At 45.1% G+C, this 23151-nt stretch overlaps 1 long non-coding RNA gene across 1 annotated transcript in view; it reads left to right on the top strand.

Moving 5' to 3' along the window:
- LOC129388262 (uncharacterized) overlaps positions 1-21438 on the top strand; it is an 80527-nt gene extending 59089 nt beyond the window's left edge. The window contains exons 2-3 of the long non-coding RNA XR_008615273.2: positions 18156-18288; positions 21343-21438. This is a non-coding gene — a long non-coding RNA (uncharacterized lncRNA). The remainder of the gene's footprint in view (positions 1-18155; positions 18289-21342) is intronic.
- Positions 21439-23151: the final 1713 nt, after the last annotated feature.

Here is a 23151-nt window from a genome sequence, read left to right as displayed (position 1 = left end):
AAAAGGACAAAGGGAAGCAAGGAGAGACAGGAGAGAGTGAAAGGGTGATTAAGGGTGAAAAGCTGCTTAGGTGCTCAGAAGCAATTGTGGAGAGGGTGAAAGGCGATAAAAGAGCGGTGGTAGGGACATATCCAGGGCGAACACTGTGTTTTGTAATGGAGCGAGCAAAAGAAAAGTTCCCGGAAAATGCCCACGTGCACAACCTTGTCATAGTAGCAGGTAGGCTAAATGACGTCCCATCCGGAAAGGGACAGCACTAGCCCAGTGCTTGCCGAAGGGGGTGGGCGACTTGCGCAAAATATCCCCTCAGGTGCAGATCGTGATGTGAACGGTACCAGAGGTGCCTGTACGTGACAGCCACGTAAAAAGAGCCGTAGTGATTGCTAATGAGGCGATATGGAAAATGAGCCGAGTGGAAAGGCTTCGAGGTTCTCGAAGTAAGCAGGAAAGTGAGAAGGTGGGGTGGTTTAAACTAGAAGGGAAGCACTTCAATTACAGACTGGCTGGCCATTTGGCGGTCGCGCTGTTCCTTCTTTAGGGGGCCCACGGGTGCTCAGGAGGCCGGAGTAGATAGTAATGAAGAAGGTCCCCTAGGGGAACCTCAGAAGAGCATCGCCGTCGATAACAAAAAAAGGAGGAAAGCTCGCCGTGCCATCGGCTTCATAAACATGCAGGGTGGCAGAAGAAAAAAACAGTGGGCAGAGATTGAGGAGCAGTTAAATGGAGAACAAATAGGGGCGTATGCGGTTACAGAACCACACCTTAGAGATTCGGAAGAGCCGCCAGTGACTGATAATTATGTTTGGGAAGGGTGCAACCGAACTAAGTTGGAAAGAATGGGAGGGGGAGTCGGAATGCTTCTTCATCAGCGAGCCAAATGGAAGAGTAAATTCAAAATATCAAGATCATCTTTGGTTATCAGGTACAATGAGTAGGAGAAAGCTTGGCTGGGCGTTAGGTATTTGTGGACCGGAAATAATTGCACAGAGAAGAATAAAGAGTTAGTGGAATGCATAAGCGGTGAAATTAAGGGTTTCGGGAATGGTGCTGAAATTATCCTATTATGTGACATTAATGCCGATATACAGGATCTAGATGGTTATACCGACAACAACGGGAAGTCAATACCTTAATGAGAAATGTAACCTCGTTATCGTGAATACAGGGCCTCAGTATGAAGGGCAGATCCCGTGGGAAGTGGGAAACCGGCAATCAACCACTGATTACTGTCTGATGACAGAAGGAATTCATGATAAGTTGAGAGAAATGGTCATTGATGAGGAACCCCTTCAGGGGCGTCTGCGTCAGCAGGCGTTTGGTGTCTTGCGACACCACGTACCCGAGCACACGAGGGTTGGACCCTCCCGCGTGTAGCCGTGCGCGGCTTAGCCGTGTTCGGGGAAAAGGGGAACCTGTGGGTTGAGCCGATTCCGGGTGTTCGGACCTTTAAGGCCCCCCGGTGGAGGCACCGCAACTCTTTGGCCTCTGCTTCACGTAGACGGCACCCCCGTACTGACCCACCCGGGGGAAATCGACAGTCGCCATTTCCTGGCCTCCTCTCCGATCTTCGTCTTTCTCTCTCGCCTTTTTCAACTTTCCTGTCTTCTCATCACTTCTCCTCACTTCCTAGTTTCTCGGCGGCAAGGGTTAACCTTGTGTGGCTAGCCAGCCTTGGTTATGCTGTATTTGGTTATAGCAGCGATGTACGGCTGGCGTTGGCAGGGTTTCTCTAGCAGGAACTTCTGGTACGTCCCCCTGTTGGGCTCCATGGTGGGTGGTTGGCATCGTGGCCGAAAACCCAACTGTACTCATGGAATATGCTTTTCCTAAACTCCCTGAACGCCCTCAGAAACGAGGGCGCACCGAAGAGGTCTTTCAATTTTTCGGACGCCAAGTCCACAATTTTCCTCGTTTCCACATGATCCATTAAGAAAAACCAGCTAAACCAGTGCGAATAATATCACCGTTCCTTGTATCGAAGTCTCTTACCGAAGTTTTTGGTCCAGGATATAAGGCGTCGAGGATGGCTAGCGGTGACCTCCTCCTGGAGCTCCGCGATCAGAAGCAATTTGAGAAGCTGCCTAAACTAGTATCATTTGGGGAGACCCAAGTAGTAGTAACCCCGCACCGCACGATGAATACCACCCGTGGCGCTGTCTCGGACGATGATTTGCGGGAGCTCAGTGAAGCTGAACTCTTGGAGGGCTTCAGGGAACAGAATGTTATAAATGTCAAAAGAATTAAGATGAGGCGTGATGGCAAAGAAATCCAAACCAAACACCTGATAATCACCTTCGGTTCGAGTGTCCTGCCCGAGTCAATCGAGGCCGGTTATATCAAGCTCCGTGTCAGGCCGTACGTACTTAATCCTCTTAGATGCTTTAAGTGCCAAAGGTTTGACCACAGTTCACAGAACTGTCGAGGCCGGCTGACATGTGCCAAGTGCAGTGGCAATGAACATTCCTCCGAAACGTGACGAGCATGCCGCATACTCGTGGTGCTTCCCGTCTCAGAAAAGAGAAAAAGAAATTGTGACAATCAAAGTCAAAGAAAAGAAACCTTTCAAGGAGGTACGTAGGCGGGTGTCATACCTGCCTAACAGCAGCTTTGCCGATGTGACGCGTCAGGGGGCAGCGACACCACGGCTTCCGGCGGCTGTCCGACCCGCAAGTAGTCAGTCGGCAGTTATGCCACCTGCCCCCGCGGCGGTTGCAGCTAGCGCTGCTCCGTCACCCCAGCAGACGGGGCCATCTACCTCCGGGCAGGTGACCTCGAAGGTCTCGTTGAACGTGCCGAGGCATTCACGTCAAACAAAGCGCTTGGAAGAGCGCGTGTCCAGTGCCTCGCTAGAGGCGATGGACACAACCACCAGCAAGACGGCGCCACCAGCGCCCAAGGAGCGGCGAGGATCTCTCGATTGCTCCAAAAGAGATAAAACTCCCGTCACGGCGCCTGCAAAGTGCCGGTGAACTAACCTTTCCTTTCCAGAACACACAGTATCCAACTCTACCAAAATGGATACACAAATTATGCAATGGAATGTGAGAGGGCCCCTCCACAATCTTGATGACGTAACCGAACTTCTACACAAATTTAATCCCAAGGTACTGTGTGTTCAGGAAACGCACTTAAAAGCTACACAGACAAATTTTCTCCGGTCGCACACTATCTTTCGTAAAGATCGTGACGAGAAGAACACCTCATCCGGCCGTGTAGCCATAATTGTGAATAAAACTATTGCTTGCCAACACTTGCCGCTTTGGACGTCCCTCGAGGCAGTTGCAGTTCGAGCAATTCTTTTTGGTAAATTAGTAGCCGTCTGCTCTATATACATACCTCCAAACTATCACATGAGCAAACTAGAATTCTACGAACTTATTAATCAACTTCCTGAGCCATTTCTTATTGTCGAGGATTTTAATGCACATAACAGTCTCTGGGGAGATTCTAGGACTGATTCGAGGGGACGACTGATCGAATCTTTTCTTGTTACATCCGGTGTATGCCTATTTAATAGGAAAAACCCACCTACTATAATATTGCGCATAATTCATACTCCTCGATAGATTTAGCGCTTGGATCTTCCATACTTCTTTCCTACTTAGAATGGAATGTCATAGAAAATCCGTTTGGGAGTGATCACTTTCCTATAACATTAAACTTACTAACACGACCCGACACTCGTCCACAGGTACCTCGCTGGAAACTTGACTCCGCTGATTGGAAGCGTTTTAAGGAATGTACTTACTTATCACAAGATGTTATACGCGATGTTAGCATAGATGATGCTGTAGCATATTTTACCGCTTTTATTATTGATGCAGCTGAAACGTTCATTCCACAAACAAATGGTCACTCATCTAAGAAACGTGTTCCTTGGTGGAATGGAGACTGCAGAGATGCACGAAAAACACAAAATAAGGGACAGACTGCACCAATATCATACAGCGGAAAATTACATTGCATTTAAACATATCAAGTCGCAAGGACGGCGCACGAGACGGCAGGCTAGAAGAGCAAGCTGGGACAGGTTTCTCTCAGGCATCAATTCCTATACCTAGGAGGCTAAATTATGGTATGGTCTGAGAAGGCTAAAAGGGCAGCAGATCAACCCATTACCTTTTATTGATGAGCGAGGAAATACCCTGGAAAACCAGGCCGATGCCCTTGGATTACATTTTGCGTGTGTATCAAGTTCCATAAACTATTCACAAACATTCCTCAGGCCAATAAACCGTAAATGCAGACCAAATCTACCGTACAACTGTCCTTTCAATATTGCCGAGCTTAGAGCTGCGTTGTGCTCGTGTATGAACTCTGCACCTGGAGTTGACAGAATCATGTATGACATGATTAAATACCTACACACTGATACACAGATGACACTTCTGGCACTTTTTAACTCTTTTTGGGCTGCTGGATACCTCCCATCCTCATGGAAAGAAGCTATCGTAGTGCCGGTCTTGAAACAAGGCAAGGACGCATCCGACGTTTCAAGTTACCGACCAATAGCACTCACAAGTTCTTCGAGAAAATGATAAATCGTCGTCTTTTACATTTCCTTGAATTGAATAAAATGCTCGAGACTTATCAATGCGGCTTCAGAGAAGGTAGGTCGACTACTGACCAGCTCGTGCGCATTGAGGCAGGCATTCGCGACGCCTTTATCCATAAGGAGTTTTTTTCTTTGTTTTCTTAGACATGGAAAAGGCATATGACATGACTTGGAGATATGAAATTTTACAAGACCTCTCTGAAATGGGTATACGAGGGAATATGCCTAATGTAACTGAAAGTTACCTATCAAATCGTACATATCGCGTTAGGGTGGGCAACGCTCTGTCCAGGCCATTTACACAAGAAACTGGTGTGCCGCAAGGAGGGGTATTAAGCTGTACCCTTTTTATAATCAAAATGAATTCCTTGCGCTTATCTATACCGCAAAGCATGTTTTATTCTGTATACGTAGATGACGTACAATTAGGCTTCAAGTCATGTAACCTTTCTATTTGTGAGCGACATGTCCAGTTTGGCTTGAATAAAGTTTGCAAATGGGCAGAAGAAAACAGCTTTAAACTGAATCCCGTTAAAAGCTCATGTGTCCTTTTCACACGAAAAAGAGGATTATTTGCAGAGCCCAGTGTAGAAATACATGGACAGCACATACCAGTTGTCAAACAACACAAATTTTTAGGAATCATATTAGATTCAAAGCTGACCTTCATTCCACACTTAAAGTACCTAAAACAGGAATGTCTAAAATCAATGAACCTTCTTAAACTTTTATCACATACAACATGGGGCGGTGACGGACGCGCGCGAGGACTTACGCACCGCGGCGATCGTGGCGAGCGAAGTGGCGGGGAGGGAGGGGAGCACCGAGACCCGCTGCTCACCTTCAACGAACTAACAACACATTATCAGCTGTCTAGGAGGACCTTCCCGCTCCCCCACGCTAAACTTACTAGACCACAGTCATCTATATTCAGAATGCTGCAAACAAGGTCGTTCCCCTCGAGAGGCAGAATGATCCTTTATTCACCGGACGTAGAGCCGCAATGTCCGGATTGCGGCGAATCGTACTGCTCGCTATCGCACATGCTTTGGCAATGCTCCGCGTTAAGCGGCACCGTGTTCAGCACAGAAGAAGACTGGATGGACGCCCTGCGAAGCGACGACCACCAGACCCAGCTTCGGGCCGTCCAGAGGGCTCACGAAAGGGCGGAGGCTCACGGGCTTCCCGTCCCAACGTGGGTGCGGCCCGCGACCCCTGCCGACCACTAAACCAAGAGTGGGTGGGAAGGGGTTCCTCAGGACCCAATAAAGTTCTTTCCTCCTCCTGGGGCAGTGACAGGAAGTGTCTGATGAACCTGTACAAAAGCCTTATACGCACACGGTTAGATTATGGGGCCATAGTATATCAGTCTGCCAGCCCAAGTTCTTTGAAGATGCTTGACCCTGTTCACCACTTAGGTATCCGCTTGGCGACCGGTGCCTTCAGGACAAGTCCTGTAGAAAGTCTCTACGTTGAAGCTAATGAGTTGTCGCTTCATCTTCAGAGGTCATACTCCAGTTTCATGTACTTTCTTAAAGTGAACGCAAACCGCGACCATCCCTCTTATGTAAGCATAAACGACGTGGCATCTGCAATGCTCTTTAATAATCGACCTGCAGCTACACAACTATTCTCTCTGCGCATTAGAAAGCTTGCTGAGAATATGCAAGTCCCAATTCTACAGCAAAACCTGATGGCCCCAGCTAAGCCATTGCCGCCATGGCAGTGGAAGCCCATAGAATGCGATATATCATTCGAAGAGGTGACGAAACACGCCCCAGAGGCACATATTCGAATGCCTTTCTTGGAACTTCAATCTAAATACTCGCGCATAGAATTTTACACTGACGCTTCTAAGTCGCATGCCGGCGTGTTTTATGCTGCAATCGTCCCATCCTTCTCCCAGTCCGACGGACTGCATCCGGAAACAAGCATATTCACTGCGGAACCTTATGCAATTCTGTGTGCTGTTCAACAAATCAAGAAAGCAAAGTTGCACAAAGCCATCATATACACGGACTCTCTAAGCGTCTTAAAAGCCCTAATGTTCCTCCACAATCATCGAAACCCAGTACTTACCGAGCTTTAGTCCGTCGTTTGCACATCGTACATGTCTCAGCAGCAAGTCATAATATGTTGGGTACCTGGAGATAGGGGCATTGAGGGTAATATGCTGGCTGACCAAATAGCCACGTCAGTAGCATCACAAGATATCCATCCTACCACTGCACTACCTGCCTTAGATCTAAAGCCTTTCATCCGAAACTCAGAAGCCACTGGCAGTGCTTATGGGATGCTGAAACAAATAATAAGCTTCCCTTGATTAAACCAAAACTAGGTTAATGGCTCTCCGCAAAAAAAACACTGTGAACAGATGTTCTATTCTGTCGTCTTAGAATAGGACACACGTATGCCACACACAGTTTTCTGCTAACTGGAAATGAACCACCATCTTGCGGTAGATGCGGTCAAAGGCTCACCGTCCTCCGCGCTCTCCTGGAGTGTCGGGAAGCCTAAACAGAGAGAAATAAACACTTTCCGCTAGCATACCGGCAGCACATCCCCCTTCATTCTGTAATGTTTCTTGGTAAAGAACCGTTGTTTGACACCAGAGCAGTCCTAAATTTCCTAAACGATGTTGTCTTACATGTTGTTAGCCCTACGAACTTGTAGCACATCCTCTCTCCAGAGGATGCCGCTGCGACAATATATTTTTGTATAGCACATGCCTTCAGGCCCTTCCGTTCCAAGGGCTCTCTTAGGCAGTAGTGCTTCTTGCAAACGTTTACCTTCATGTATTTTTAGATATCATCATTCTATCACAATGTATCTTTTGTGTTCTTAGTAGTACTCTCTAGTCATTGCCATAAATTAATTACATATAGCTTTTATGCACTTTACAGAGATTGCTTTTAGGCCCTTTACAGCTACGTCACAATCACTCACGGAACTCATCTACCCACTGCAAACCCATCAACACTGACCTGGCGCTCTTTGGTCATAATTGGCCCTTGCGCCATGAAACAACAAATTAATCATCATCATCATTGATGAGGAAGGGTTAGCAGCATAGGGAGTGACCATTAAGGCATAATTTTGAAAATGGGATATTTTGTTGGGAAAGAGAGCAAATTGAGTGTGAAGAACGACTGAGGAATATGGAAGAAAATAAATGGGGTCGGGAAGTGTTGTTATGTTTACAGGAAAAACATTTATACACAGTAGAGGAAAAGAACTAGGAAGCTTACCAGCAGGTATGCGTCCTGTAGTGTGGGCAACAAAGCCACAAAGAAGGTCTAGCGGAAAGTCATAGAGGCTCAAATAATCTCATGGGTGGCGGCAATGAAAAAAAAACCAGCCATGAGTATTTATTTAAGATGAAAATACGAAATCAGGAATAAAACAACTTTGGATAACTCAAAGGGAATCTCATTACTTTTCGAAGCGAGGGGATGCCTTAGAACACGCACCTATAAAGCGAGATATAAGAAGGAAGAAGAAGCATGTACTTGCTGGGGTAAAGGTAGGGAAACGATGGAGCATGTTTTATTAGTATGTGAAGACGTCTACCCAGCAGTCGATTTAGTCACGACTGGCCTACTTGAAGCCCTTCGGTTCAACGAGAGCAGTGGAAAAACAAACATGTGCCCAATAGGGATTACTAAGAGGCGATTGGTGGATTGGTGGAAGAAAAGTAGGGAAACGACAAAAAAATGGAGACGTACAAAAGCACAGTTCGCAATAAGAGATCAGAAAATTTGATTGTGGGAGTGCGTAGCACGTTTTCTTGTTCTTTTTGTATTGTTTAACCTAGGTAGGACATTGGGCAGTATCATTGCAAGAGCTTGGTGGCGCAACCCACCGCGCCGTTCCAGACGGGACGCTCATAACATTCATCCATCCATGCATCCATCCATCCAATCTACCGCTTTATTAAACAGTTTCCCTTTGGCAAGGTCACGATCGAGCAACACAACACAGACATACTATGCACAACAACACATCGCATACACTGGTCGAGTCACGATTGCTCCATTGTCAATCGACAGCAGCGAGGACGACATCGTTTGTGATGCTGAGGACACCTTCAAAACATCCCTAGAGAGCGACTTCTGTGGCATTTCCGACGAGGATGCAGGTTGTGTCATCAGTTAGCGACAACCAATTAGCTTGGCTTACCGTATATAAAAGGGCTTCATGTTCAAAGTTTATTGAGTTTCTAGAAAGACGTGGATCGACCTATGTCAATTGTAATTTCTTTTTATTTCTCCACGAGTTGAATATAAATGTGATCCACTTCTGTTGGCGTTCAACCTAAATTATATTGCATAAGATACCGCTTATTCTTACTGATACTGCTGGCCATCCTAAATAACAAAACGTTTTGCCGGTACATGTAAAAAATAAGGCAGACGGGGGCTTTACGCCAACGCGTACACTCTAAAAACGTTATGCCCTGTGGGTTGCATTTTGTCCCCATACAATAATCGTCATCTGTCTTGCCCGCATTTCCTTTCTTTAACGCGGCGAACCAGGCACTTCCTAGTCACGAACGGCTTGCGCGTTATCAGATTGAATCAGCGTTCTCGACAGGAAAGTATCAAGCGTCGAGCTTTCAAGAGAGGAAACGCAAGCAAGGCAGATGACGATTATCGTTTGGGGACAAGCTAACCCCCAAAGGTTGTAAAAATTTTTAGAGTATAATACGCCACGGTTTTTACTTTGTTCATGAAATGTGTTGATTTTTGAATCACGGCGTTTCCGGTAGGTAGTCGCAAGAAAGAGAAAGTTCTATGCACTTTATTAAATAATTTCACCGTAGGGGTGCACCCCTTGTTTATGCATGCACTCGTTCTTTACATACACTGGGTCGCGTCTGTTAGCGTCGCAACGGTTAGCGTTTTTGTCACCCATGATTTAGGCATGACTTTAGTGCATAAACACATCACGAATGTGCTTGCCCTCATGACGGGAACAGCTCAAATATACATGGATGATAATCATTCAGTACATTCCAATAAGCAAAAGAGGAAAGATGCGTAGTCAGACAGTACCGTATATTTAGTGTGTCCAAAGCTTGATTCCTAAACATTGCTTGAGAGCACGCAATCCAAGAAAAATTTCATTCATACAAATGCAAATAAACGGGCGTAAAAGCACTAAAGTAAGCAAAACCACCAAGAACGACCAATTGCAGATAAATAGGGTAGTAAAACATATATTTTTAATAAGTGGTGCTTGAATACCATAAGTGACTGTAAGTGACTTACCTGTGACCTTTATATTCAGGATAACTGGCAGAAGAAGCAACGAAGCATGGCTAAAATTACAGTTCGCCAAAACTAGCCGGAAGCATCCCTACCACCCTAACACCCACTTGAACTGCAGCTCGGGCAACACAGTGCCCTCAATAAGTGCTTCTCGTTATTGGCCCTTTACAGTGTGTGTGCGTGTGTGTGCGTGTGCGTGTGCGTGTGTGTGTGCGCGTGTGTGTGTGCGCGCGTGTGTGTGCGCGCGTGTGTGTGTGCGCGTGTGTGTGTGCGTGTGTGTGTGTGTGCGTGTGTGTGTGTCTGTGTGCGTGTGTGTGTCTGTGTGCGTGTGTGTGTCTGTGCGCGTGTGTGCGTGCGTGTGTGCGCTTGTGTGCGTGCGTGTTTGCGCGTGTGTGTGTGTGTGTGTATGTGTGTGTGTGTGTGTGTGTCACCTTAGAATTGAAAGCACACGTAAGGACGCTTATTCACTTCTGTGTTACTTCCTGGGAGCCGCCTTTATCGCGAGTGTACTGTTGAGGAGTAAAGACTCAAACTTCGTATAGTTGTGACACTCTCCTCCTCCGCCTTCACTCCTCCTCGTTTGTCCTCTCTTTCACGCTCCCTCCTCGAACATGGCGCCGCCTACACTGCTCGAGCGTAGCAACGGCGCCACCACGCGCTCCTCGCCACTTCGTAGACGCTCCTCGAGCAAAAATGGCGCTGATGCACGGCGCGAGGGCCCACGTGAGCCTATTAGGCTAATAGCGACGCGGCGTCGGCCTCGGCCAGAGCGCGCCAGAAGGAGGCGTCATTCTTCAAAGCGTGGCAGCACTTTACGAAGTTTAAGAGGCTTTAACGAGAAGTGGTCCCTGACGAACGCAATGAAAAAAAAAATTTTTTGCTTTTGGTTGTCTACGTGCACATGCTATTTTTACGACCTATTACGCACAGGACCCCAACACAACAGTACTTCATATATATATATATATATTTATATATATATATATATATATATATATATATATATATATATATATATAATATATATATATATATATTCGATGAAGCTGTTTCTGTACAAACGTGTCGGCCATTTCATTGCATTTGCATTTGTACGTTGTACGTTGCATTTCATCTCTGCCACAGTAGCCGTGTAGGCGGAATCAGCCCGGAAAGGGCTGGTTTGTAGTGGCAGTATTAAAAGAAACATTCACTAAGTCCCTACCATGCACGAAACGTTTGTAGACATTTCCTTTAAATGTGTGCCACCAGCATAATATTCCATTAACACAAACACTAATACCTATACGATATATTCGCGCATGCAAATAAATATATGAACGAGTGCAAGGGAAACGTTCGGGCGAGATTTTTGTAAATGTAATTCCGGCAGGCCCGAACACAAAGAAAGCATGTGCAGGGTGTCCTAACTATCATGCACCCAGATTAATATATATCCAAATGGCATGTAACTGGACAGAACCAAAGTGATGCCGTTTGCCGTAGCTTGCAGATATTTAGCCTATTTTTTGCACTGAGGCTAGTGTCCTATTTTGTCTTAATTAATCAAAGAACGTCTATAAGAAATAGTTGAAAAGTGTGAATGATAAAATTGTAGCGCAACATGAGAAACTCGTGACACGGATTTTTGCTGTTTAAAACGTGCCACAAAGAAGTGTTTTTCGGAGTGTGGAAGAAGCCCTTAAATTCACGTAAAGCTGCCGCGTGACAGGCCACTCGAGGCACTTTGGATTTGTTCGCGCATCACTTTCACGCCCTGAACGCACTTTGATGTAGCACTTATTGTGTAACAGAAAGCCGTATCGGGGCATTTAAAGTGAAGCTGTATACGCCTAAATGAAACAATGGTCGTCCGACCACAGAAACCCTATTGCGGGGGCATGAGCCATTGTTTAGGAGGGTATGAGCCATTGCGTCCGTCTTACATGGCGAACGGACAAGTTCCTCCTTAGGCAGAAACAGAAGTGCTCGCACACCTCAAACATATACATTTGTCTATGCATTAACGCAGCGACGGAACACCGAGAGGGACGGGGTTAAGACAATATCATTATGACACAATTATCTCGCAGCAACAGTGCGGCTCGCCATTGGCTAGACCGATAGCGACGTCGTTTCTCTCTCGTAGCACAGTGCGCTTGGCAGTCTCTCTCCGACTTCGCAATAGGCTCAAAAATGAGTCACTGTCTTTAAATAAATGGAATATGTAGCCCCGTTCTGTCACTTCGTAACTACAGTGACTAACCGAATCATACGCACTATGATTGACGCATGACGAAACACAAATGCGTAACATTATTCAGAAAGACTGATGAACCCGCTGAATTAACACAATGAACATTTCAGTGAACCCCTTCGTGATGATGATTATGCCAAGCGCCATGTGTGGCGTTTCAAATTAAACATTGTAATAAACCTGAGCCAAATGTGTGCGTAACCTCATTAAGAAACAAAGACAAAACAAATAATTGAGAAAGACTAAGAAACCGTCGGAATTAATCCAGCGATTAACACCTGGGTCGCACATTTCAGGTTCGTTGGTTTACCATCTGTTCGGTATGCATGGGTAGTAATTTTTTTTTTCATGTGGCTCTACGGTTTCCTCCTTTAAACTTTTAATCTAGTTATAATACTTGAGAAGTTGTATAAGTAAGTCCGACTAATTATGTGGTTAGGCGGAATGAAAAAGAAATGAGTATCTCCAAGCAACGACAAACTACATTACCTTTGTTCTGTCCATGTACGTGGAATTTGCATATTTTTTTTACTTTGATGCAGGATTGTTGGTACGTCCTTATATGTAAAGCAGTAAAACCGGCCAAGCTAAGGAGACCGAATGAAATTCATCAGGTGACACAGAGAGTACATACATTTAGAGCACTCCTGATATTTATGACAGCCAACTAGTTTGTTTGGAAATACTCCTAAACTGCTTGGACTATGTGAAACGCTGTTACGCGCAATAAAGTTTGTGCACATCCCATGTGCTGCCGCTTCGCGCATTTCAGTATCACGCTAAGCGCAAGGTCTCGCGAGATAAGACGTGTTCAATCTGGTATGGACTGCGCAAGCACAGGCAAACTTTTCTTGCAGACTTGGATCTCCACATGACGGTGAAGATACCTCAAAGCGCTGCCAAACTAATAAATATATAATGACTCCAACAGAACAGCTACAATTGCATCCAGCCTTCTCTAAGTGGGATCAAGCCTACTCTAAGTGCACCATTGATGCTGTTAAAAAGTTTTTGGGGTAAGTTTTTTTTTATAGTTCTGCTTGTACATCCCGTAATGCAATGATGTTGGTAATCTACACTGACACTGCTGTTACAAGGGCCAATAAACCCACGAATCACATCTTTATTATCGTACGTGAAAATTGGTGCTTTATGTGCGGGAAAATCGGCCAAGCACATCATTTCGACGTTCTTGTGGCCTCTAGGAAAAATAATACTTTCCAACTTGTGTGAATTTGGAAGGACTGCCGAAGCAACAGAAACGAAGTATGGAGAAAGATTGAAGGGAAAAAATACACTGACGATTACGATACTCACAGATGTGAAATTTGAGCGCAGCTTCATACGTGTTTTTATTCGATAATATATTGAGGCAAAGAACTTGAGAGAGACCTGTAGCAGAGTCGGCAATCGTCGAAAATCTTATCTGCAGGTCAAGCGCGCGGGCTTTTATACATGACTCTCGAAGGTTCCACAGTGATCGCAGGTGTCGCTTAATTAGCTTCCATCAAGTACTGTGCAATTTGCGTGGCGCATACAATCAGATTGCGAAACATTCACAAAACATGACAATCGAAAGAAGTGCGAAGGGAACCAAGCCAACCAAACCAAACAAGGCCGAGCGAGAGCTGACGCGAGCAGACAATAGTACGAAACAAGCGGCCCTGGCGAGTCCAGGTAAGAGTACGCATCTAGCACTCGGGTCGGTCCACATAAAATCAGTTTCCCGTGCACGCTTCACGGGTCGCTCTCATTGGTCTCCGCTGTTCGCAGTTCGTGTATTTCATCTGACGCTCCGCGATCACTCTTTTATCTTTCGCTGTGGTGTTCGTTCACTCGATTACGCTGCCGCCGCCGACGCTCACTGCAGGATCGGGCCATTAAGAGCTGCGCTCGTAAACGGTAATAATAATAATAGTTAATAACCCTACCAGTGTGTATGTGTTACTCATGAAAAAAGTAAGAGCACGTTTCGTGTTCTGAGAGAACTTAATGCGGAATTATTTCGGGTTAGAGGGGGCAGGCATTATCGATGAGAGGCACCGAAAGTTTAGTGTGTATGGTATTTGCAATTGGCAAATAAGTACTCGTTTCATCTTTTGGAAAAGTGGTGTTCTCGTAGGACTAAGTGTGGCTGCCAGATAGCGCCTGCTAGCTTAAGGGATAAACTGTAGATTATATATTTTAGGCATTGATTAGAGAAATATGAATATTTGTTCCAAACTATGAAAATTTCCCTCTAGGTCATTGGAACGGCGAACCTGGTGACGTGACAACATGCCAAGGCATCAGTTTCTTAGAAATTGAATTGGCATTAGCATGCCAATTATGACTTTTGATCGTAGAGCACCACAGTGAATGTTTTTCACTCAGTCAACGGCAGCGTTCGGATGCCTTGGGTTCTATACGATGTACTGCTGCTGCGACTTCGCCGTCCCTACACACTAAACATTTAACACCCTTAATGGTGATAATAGGAGTATCTTTGTATTTTTACCCACGATTTCACCTTTTTAGCACGTATTTTACTCAGAACGCCTTATGATAAGGAAGTACACATTCCAAAAACAGTTGCACCCTTTCGAGTGTATATTTGCCACACAACAATAATCGTCATCTGTCTTTGCCCGCATTTCTTTTATTAAACGCTGCGAGCCCGGTACTTCCAAGTCACGAACTGCATGCGCGTTGTCAGTATGACAGATCATTGTAGACAGGAAAGCAACGAGCGCAGCGTTTTCAAGAAAGGAAATGCGGGCAAGACAGAAGACGATTATTGTTTTGTGGCAAATATACACCCCAAAGGGAGTAAACATTTCTTAGGGTGTACCACGCATAAGGTGTAACTATGCGCGAATAAGGGCGACAAATGGACGACAGAAGGGTGTTGAACACATTGATGCATAAATCCTCGCGCAAGAACATGTGTACATCCGCGTATTGGGCAATGTGTCTGTACTGGAGTTTTTAGTAAGATTCTCATGCTTATGTTACAATGGTCATTCCAAAATGTATCATCCAGAAAAAGTAGGAACCTTCACTTACAATTTCATTGATTGCCATTATATTTTGTACTCGCAATAATATTTCAGTGCAATTAAACACTTGTAAGACAAACTGCAGTAGCAGAATGAAAACACGCATGAAACAGTTCTGCAGGAATTTCGTGGTGCACTTACGAGCACAACAAAAAGAGGCGAAACGAAACAAGCTATACTCATATATTGCTGAACGAACAGGGATGTGTTGTTACACGAGCGTCTGCTGTAGAATGAGATCGGCAGGCGCTTTGCTTCGTGAAGCCACAAAGAAAACGATCATAGCGGCGAGGTCACGCTCGAAGTTCTCAAACTGCTCGGGAATCCCTGCGTTGCCAGCCCAAGTTATTAGGAGCTTTACTAAGCTACTCACGTGCTTTCTAAGCACAGTTTTAGATACCGTTGGTAAGTTTCAGCCTTTATTTTAGGGGCTGACGTCGTCAAAACTCTAACAGCTAATCAACAGCTTACGTTCTTATAAACAGAGCCTCCGATGTCCTGGTCTCTTTCCACAAAACAAATTTGTATTTTGGAAAACTAGGTGACATTGCATAAGTTTCATGGTTCTAGTGATCCAGAAAGAATCTCGAGCCTGTTCCTCGTAATAGAAGCCGTAATACTAACACGAACTTGAAAATGTCAGACCTCAAGCACTCTCCAATTAGGTGTTTCTGTTTCACTCAGAATTCTGCCACATACCAAGGAGAAGAGTATATTGCGGTAAATGCGTGAACACAAATTCATTTTTAGTAATTTGAGGGACAGAATATATCGAAACTAGTGCTATCCTAGCGATACTCTCTATATAAGCAAGTATCCTTTGAGCAATAATTAGCTTTCATTCAGCAATTTCAACTGCTGCTCAAATATGTTAAATTGCTCAAATATTATGCTAATTAGGGAATGATGAATCATATGAAAATAGTTAAGGCCGAAAATAGATCAAGAGGTATGGTCATAGCTCGATGCATTATAGAACTTGCGCATTTGCTTGCTAAACGTCCTTGCTCTCTTCCGTCACATCACGGTGGCCTCACAGCTCTTGTGGTTCTAGTGCAGGATGTAGGACTAACGGTCACCATATTTCGTAGAATCATGTTTGTAGTCCTAGAACAGGAGCCGCTGTGGTGAGCGGCGCTCACTGTCCAATCATTACACGTACGAAAGCACGGCTCCGCGGATGGTGTACGAGTTTCTTGGTAGCTGTACCTCTAGCGCGAGGAGGGAGTGGGGTTTCGAACTTTGGTGTGGGTTTTGTGACCTTCGTGCCCAGTGGACCCAGCATCCCCAAATTATTGCATGGCCATGCGACTCCCTTGAAAGAAGCCTTAGTACACTGGCTTCGCAGACTGACTATTTTCGAACTACTAATTAGGCGTAACACTTCACGCTTTTAAAACTGCAAAATTAACGTGTTTTTTTTTTTTAACAACATTCTACTTCATATATTCTCACTATATACGGGGAAAATTTGACAATATTAGGTCTAGTTTAAGGCTGTATCATTGTTTTGCCGAATTTGTGAGCGCAAAATAAATTTTTATGTTTAGAGATTCCTATACAATGCTTCGCAATAATTTCTACCACACATTCGCTAACGTCCGTTGAATATAGTAATCGTTTGCGGAACAAACAATGCTACCTGTTATAACGATAGTCAGATAGGTTTGGTCTATGAATGTTCTTTGACTCGTGCAACATTAAAACCAAGCATCTTCAAATATATAAAATCACCACCCAGAGCAACTATTTGACAATTATTTGAAACATTTATGGAATGTGGCCTTCAAGCAGGTGACTACAACTGCATTTATGGTGGGCAGAACAAGATGAGTGGTAAAGGTATAGTCTACATACTATAAAAAAACACTTGCCATAATCTCTTTCCGTATCAGCTTTCTCTTGGATAACAAAAATAGGAAACAGTTTACTCGTGATATAATCCAGAAGTTCAGCCGCAAATAAACAGAAGCACTTGCCATTCACTACCAGAAAACAAATTGCGTTCATAAAGCAGAAGCAAATAAAATATGCCATTCTGGAGAGTGATTTCAAAAATCAGGCGTTGCAAAACAAATGTTGGTATTGATTTCGCTCACACCTCAGCCAAGCCCATTGTACAGCTGAAACAATTATCCGTGTTTGCGTAAAAAGTATTGGCATGGAACTGTGTCGAGAGCAATCAGTTGTCGAGATGTTCGAAAATTACCTCTAACAATAAAGAATACAACATAGAACAATCAATCTTTACCGCGTATTTTTCGACATCAAGACTAACGACCATATGGGAAAGGACGTTGAATCTCGGGAACCGTTTTGATTCTATCTGATTACACCGTGAAAGGTAGCCAATCGTAATAAGACATGGTGGGGCACACGTGCTTCCACAGTGAAGATATGTCTCAATTGAGGACGTATAGGACAGCCTTACAAATTGCATACGATGGTCATACTTCTTTTGCCTACATTAGAGTGTGCAACCGGGACACATATTGTCTGTCCAAAACTTTAGCGCAAATCTTTCTCAGTTAAAAAAACCACACATGTAGTTCAAGGATTTTGGCTTGGAAAATCAGAGAGGCAGAAGGTGACGCTCAGGCGCTTCTGAGCATTGTGAAACCTACCAAACACGCTGACTTCGTCGGAATTGCTGAACGACTCGACATCATCATCACCGTTCTATGGGACAAACACTTGAGCACCACGATAAACACTGCTGAAGGCTAAGAGGAAAATTGTTAAGAGGGATAAGAGGGATAATCTGGTTAGTTGACGATCTGAACAACGTTGCAGTGAGAAACGGCGCCAGTCTTCGGCGAGCGTGAGGCGCCTCCAACTTTTTCGAGGTACCACTTTCATTCCTATCAATCCTCGGGTACGGTGACAATGTAGAGGCGCACCGCGTTCATGGTGACGTCTGCAGTTTTGGAATATAAAAGTGAGAACCCACAGTGGATCCAGACGTAAAAATTAACATAAGAGCTTTTAATGCGTTTTTTTTTTCTTTTCAACGCAGGTTCAGAAGTGTTGACATTATGACATTTGTTTTTGCGCAGCACCCGAGACGCTAAGTGCTTGTTTGGAAGCAAAAAGGAACTAGTGACTACGAGGAATCCTGTACGTGAGCAACAGATGGCTGAAAGATGTGGCAGACACCTTCCGAAGGGTGTGCAACTCCTGCGTACTGAGGTGCGATAATTTTTTTAACAAGATAAAGGGTCATCTGTTGTGTAATTAGGGTGCACGCTGCTTTCTGAAGCCGCTACATGGAGAAGTGCTCACTCGAACATACGGAAACGACCTGTATGTAAGCTAGACGTCTTGTCAGGTTACAACAGATAGAGCATTGAAGAATCTTCAAAGAAGGCACGATGGCGCGCTTATGGGTCCGCTGCCGCCGAAGTTATATTTAGGGCTTTTAGCACCTCTGAATGTGGCGCTGATACTGCAGTTAGTATTGTCAAAACAGCAGACGTATATCTTTAAATGAAAGGCGGCACGGCGGTAACGTTACTGAAAACGGAACGTTTGACTATGCGATTGAGGAATTATGTGTTCTGAACTTACCGGACCAGGGAAGGCAAGTGAAGGGCTCGTAGGCTCTCTAACAAGTTACTCTTTTTGTCAGAAAAGGGCGCAATGTCCTTGCGCAGTCGGATATTGTTCCAGGCGAGACTGTTTGAATAAAGACACAATTAGAGTGTCCAGTTTTTACTTGGTACAATATCTGTTGCAGCTATGTGTGGCATGTTAGTAGCTTTGCACAGGCACTGCACATAGAGCAAATTCAGCAGCCGCTGAGCAGACAACGCGGCACGGATGAGCACATCTCGTGCGGCAGGCGGTCGACCTTAGTATTGGGCAACGAATCAAGGAACCCTGCAGGTTCTGCAGTATTGCGACTGACTCGGGAAGTGAATTATAGCCAGGTAGTTTACCTACGCCGTTGTCAAAAGCACTCAATGTTTGCTCCTGACAGCCCGGATTCCTCAACTTTAGACCATTAAAGACTCCTTTTCAGGCAATAGATTTCGATCTGTATGTTTCAAGATCGCGTTGTGAGGTAAAAAAATAACACGGTGCCCAAAAGGCCAGAAGTGACTGAACCAAAGCATGCCCAGCCGTGCATAAGACATGATTAATGATTAGCAAAGTAATGATTGATTCGTTATTGGGCTAAAGTGGATTAGGGTGGACTCAGGTGTATTAGGTGGGATTATGATCAATTGCCGTCGATTAAGGTGGCTAATAGTGGATGAAGAATTAAGGTGGAATAGGGTGGGTTAAGGTCGGTTAAGGTGGGTTAGCCTGGATTAAGGTCGATTAAGGTCTATCAAGGAAGATACAGGTGGATTAGGGGGATAAAGATGGATTTACGAGGATTAAGGTCGATTAAGGTGAGTTGCACTACGCTTTCAAGGCTTTCGCGTCTCTTTAGCGATAACTATGGACACGTGGGAATTTTATTCCTAAGCACCATGTGTGATGGTGGTTGCGCACTATTTCATTGATTCTCGGGAAAGTTCGTAATAAATTTTTCTTTACAGATATTGCCAGCGCTTTCTATGAATGGACCAGGCAAGATATGTAAAGTGTCTTCGCGCCAGCCGAAACACTGTACAAAACGTTAGTTGAGCTAAAGCTTACGTCCCCTCTCCAGTCACACCGTGCGATTTGAGCACGGGACCTTTTTTGCCCTTATATCCCCTGATGGCAAAGAAAGAAACATAGTTTGGAAACTGCGCATAAATCAAATTCACTGTATTTTAAGAAAGGCTCAATTTCACTTGCGTGTTCGGAGTCTTTCAACGAATAAACACCTGAGCTAAGACACTGGCTCATTTGATGCGCTGTTTCATGCGCCCAGCTCCGTTAGTAAGGGTATAATGATCTTATTTTGTAGCAATATGCGAGGCAACCAATATTCAACCTGTACAGTTAAATTAAACCTGTGAATAAATTGCCTTGTCACAAGAACTTTCACTGCACATTAACTAGACAAATAGGTCCGGTGTATTCCGGTGACTTCAAAGAAAGCGTCACCCTAACGCTTTGACGTAATTTTTGCACACTAGCGACAGTTCATTTATTTCTTGGCAAACATATATACTTATATATATATATATATACAAAATAGCCCCTGGCCTACTTTACGGTACATTATCAATTTAATTCCAGACGATATCTAAGACAAAACAAGGCTACAGGAAAGCGCGAGAAATAATAATTATGGGAATAGCAAGTGTATTTTCTCATAAGTTGTCTACTGCGTAAAAAGAAACAACATTATGAAAAATCGAAAGCAAGAAAAGTGCCTACACCTGAACAACACGGTTCTCCTGCCTCCGGTAAGGAGGGCCTATCACTTGGCTCTACGTACTGTGGCGCTGCTGTAACGACATTAGCGCCAATTTCTAATTAGTGAGTGGCTTCCTCTTAGCATTCCTCTCCTAAATTTTTCTCTTCCCACCAGAACGCGCACAGCTCTTTGCGCCAACAAATCGACCCTGCCGAAAGCTTTCTTCGTGCTGGAGAACGAGAGAGGGAGAGCAAATGATCAATGAAAGGCAGGGAGGTTAACCAGGACTGAGCCCGGTTAGCTACCCTACACTGGGGAAAGGGAAAAGGGGATGGAAAGATTAAAAGAACTTTAGAAAGTCCACTGGGGATATCATTTAGTCAATCAGTCCGGATCACACACGCTGACTCAATTCTGTAGCTTTCAAATATCGCAGCAGCGCTTTTGTGGCCTTTTGTAGCTGGATATGCGAGGCCACTGTCCCAAGATCTTGTTCAAGGTGAACGGTTTTCTATCCAACTGGTTGAGAGCTGTGCAGAGATCTTGTCTTTCATTTTCAAAAGACGAGCAGTAGCATAGTAGATGTTCTATTGTTTCCTCGACACCGCAGGCATTGCACTCGGCGCTATGAGCCATTCCAATAAAAAACGTATATGCATTCGTGAATGCGATGCCGAAGCGTAAGCGGCACAGCATTGTTTCCTCATTATTCGGAATCGCTGGTAACAGCCGTAGTTGCATAGATGGATCGAGGATATGCAATCGATGTTGAGTGAGATCAGACGTGTGCCACTTCTTCATTGTCGATATGGTGTAGTGTTACATATGTCAGTTCATATCAGTTTTATGCTTCTATATGAATATATATTGCAGTATCGCGAACTCTATGACCCTTACCTGATGTTGACGCATTTCTATTTATGCTGTCGAAATTTTTTCAACAGCCCCTGGAACAATGCTCATTTCGTTGCTTCACCGGCACCAAGTCATACTTCGTGTTAAATGAGCCTGACGGTAAACCCTGTAGCAAGACTAATCCCTCTCAGGTAACTGTTGCTTTCTTATGACAACACCTTTCAGTAGCAAAAAAGTCAAGCCCAAGTGCTTCGGCCGTTGGTTACCCACCGTTTGTCGATATGGCCGCAGGCGTCCCCCGGTATGACATTCGGCTTTCTTTAAGGCTAAACCATCCTCGGAAGGGAGCCTGCGCCATGAAAATTCGGGCTAACTCTGGGCCCACAAAAAAACCCTGAAGAAAAGAAGGATTGAGGCCGCTGCCATGGCCGTAATTTGCCGAGTGGCGCCCCAAATACACCTATGGTGGTGGGGACGCCTTCAAGTTGGTGTCACACAAGTTTGTGTGAAACACCGTTTTCAAAGCGTTCAGGTATCATAATTGTCAAGCACCATGCAGTGAGAGCACTTATACCTATTTTATCGGTATGACCGGGCGGCAACATTTGCCTTCCGCAACCCCGGCGGATACTCTTGAGGAAGGCTGTCTAGGGTTGCAGAAGATGCACTCAGTGACCGCTCCTCTCATATAAAGGCTCTATTGGGCCTCGTGTTGAGATGCACCCCCCCCCCCCCCCCCCATAAGAAGCCAAGCGCCAGGCCGGGGGAAATTAACCAATATATCTAAAAAACAATCGCCTGCCAGTGGCACAGGGCTTTGAACTAATTACCTCCCATATTACGAGACGTATGCCCTATCGCTACGCCACTGCTACGGTAGAGCATCGCCTCGGCAATTTCAGGTTGTGGGTTTCATTCCCGCAACTGCGGGCAATCCGCTGTGACAAATGGTCACAAGCGTACCTGGGCCTGATGCTTAGCTTTCTTCAGGAGTTATACGTTTCGGAAAGAAGCGTGCGCTCGGAATTCCCATCAAAACCCTCGTGCATATGCAAAAATTGAGGTTTGGCCTGCATTCAAGGCGGCAGTTTCCCATGTGGCGCCCCAAATGCACCTATTGAGGTGGGGATGCCTTCGGGTGGTGGTCAAACCCCGCAGTGATCGCTTAGCGGTAGAGAATCCGCCTCGTATGCGGAAAGAACTTAGTGGAAATACCGGTGCCGCCGGAAACGCACCTGCTTTCTCTAATTGGTAGAGATGTTCCCTTGCCTGGTGCTCAGTTTCTTGTGGGGTTTCACATAAAGAAAGAGGGCCCAGTACAGATTTTCTGAGTGGTCTCTGGACGCCACTTGTCCAACCAGAAACGGCCTTGTGAAAGATCTACCCCCACGGCTGTGGGAGGCAAGTGCTGCCGACCGGTACCTACGAATAAAATAGGCACAATCACGTTCCCGTCCTGGTACGCGTTGCTGCTCCAAGCACTCATGCTCCTGGCCACGTTTTTGTTACCAACCAGAAGGCGCCCCCACCTTAATAGGTGCATAAGGGGTGCCACATGAAAAATTCGCGGCCCAAACCTCCTTTTTTGTGCGCTCAGGGGGGTTTCGACGGGAATTCAGGGCGCAGACTCTGTTCCGAAACGTATCAGTTCTGAATAAACTTGAACAGCACACCTGGGTACGCTTAGGGCCATTTTCTTTGATCGGCTCTAGTTTAACATTTATTAGAATGACGAATTCCCCTGTTCTTTTCTTTTTCTTGTTTAGCGTAGTGTATCGATACACTCATCAGGTCTCTTTCTTTTCAGAAATGCAAAAAGGGCAAATGCGTATGACATTGAAAAAGTCCTGAAAATGACAGAATAAAGATGGCAAAGTTGCGCCTTTACCTTTACTTCT

Source organism: Dermacentor andersoni, chromosome 10, assembly GCF_023375885.2.
Source record: "Dermacentor andersoni chromosome 10, qqDerAnde1_hic_scaffold, whole genome shotgun sequence".
Classification (NCBI taxonomy): domain Eukaryota; kingdom Metazoa; phylum Arthropoda; class Arachnida; order Ixodida; family Ixodidae; genus Dermacentor; species Dermacentor andersoni.
The sequence above is the reverse complement of the archived record's forward strand: the minus strand, read 5'-3'. Positions and strand labels throughout refer to the sequence as shown.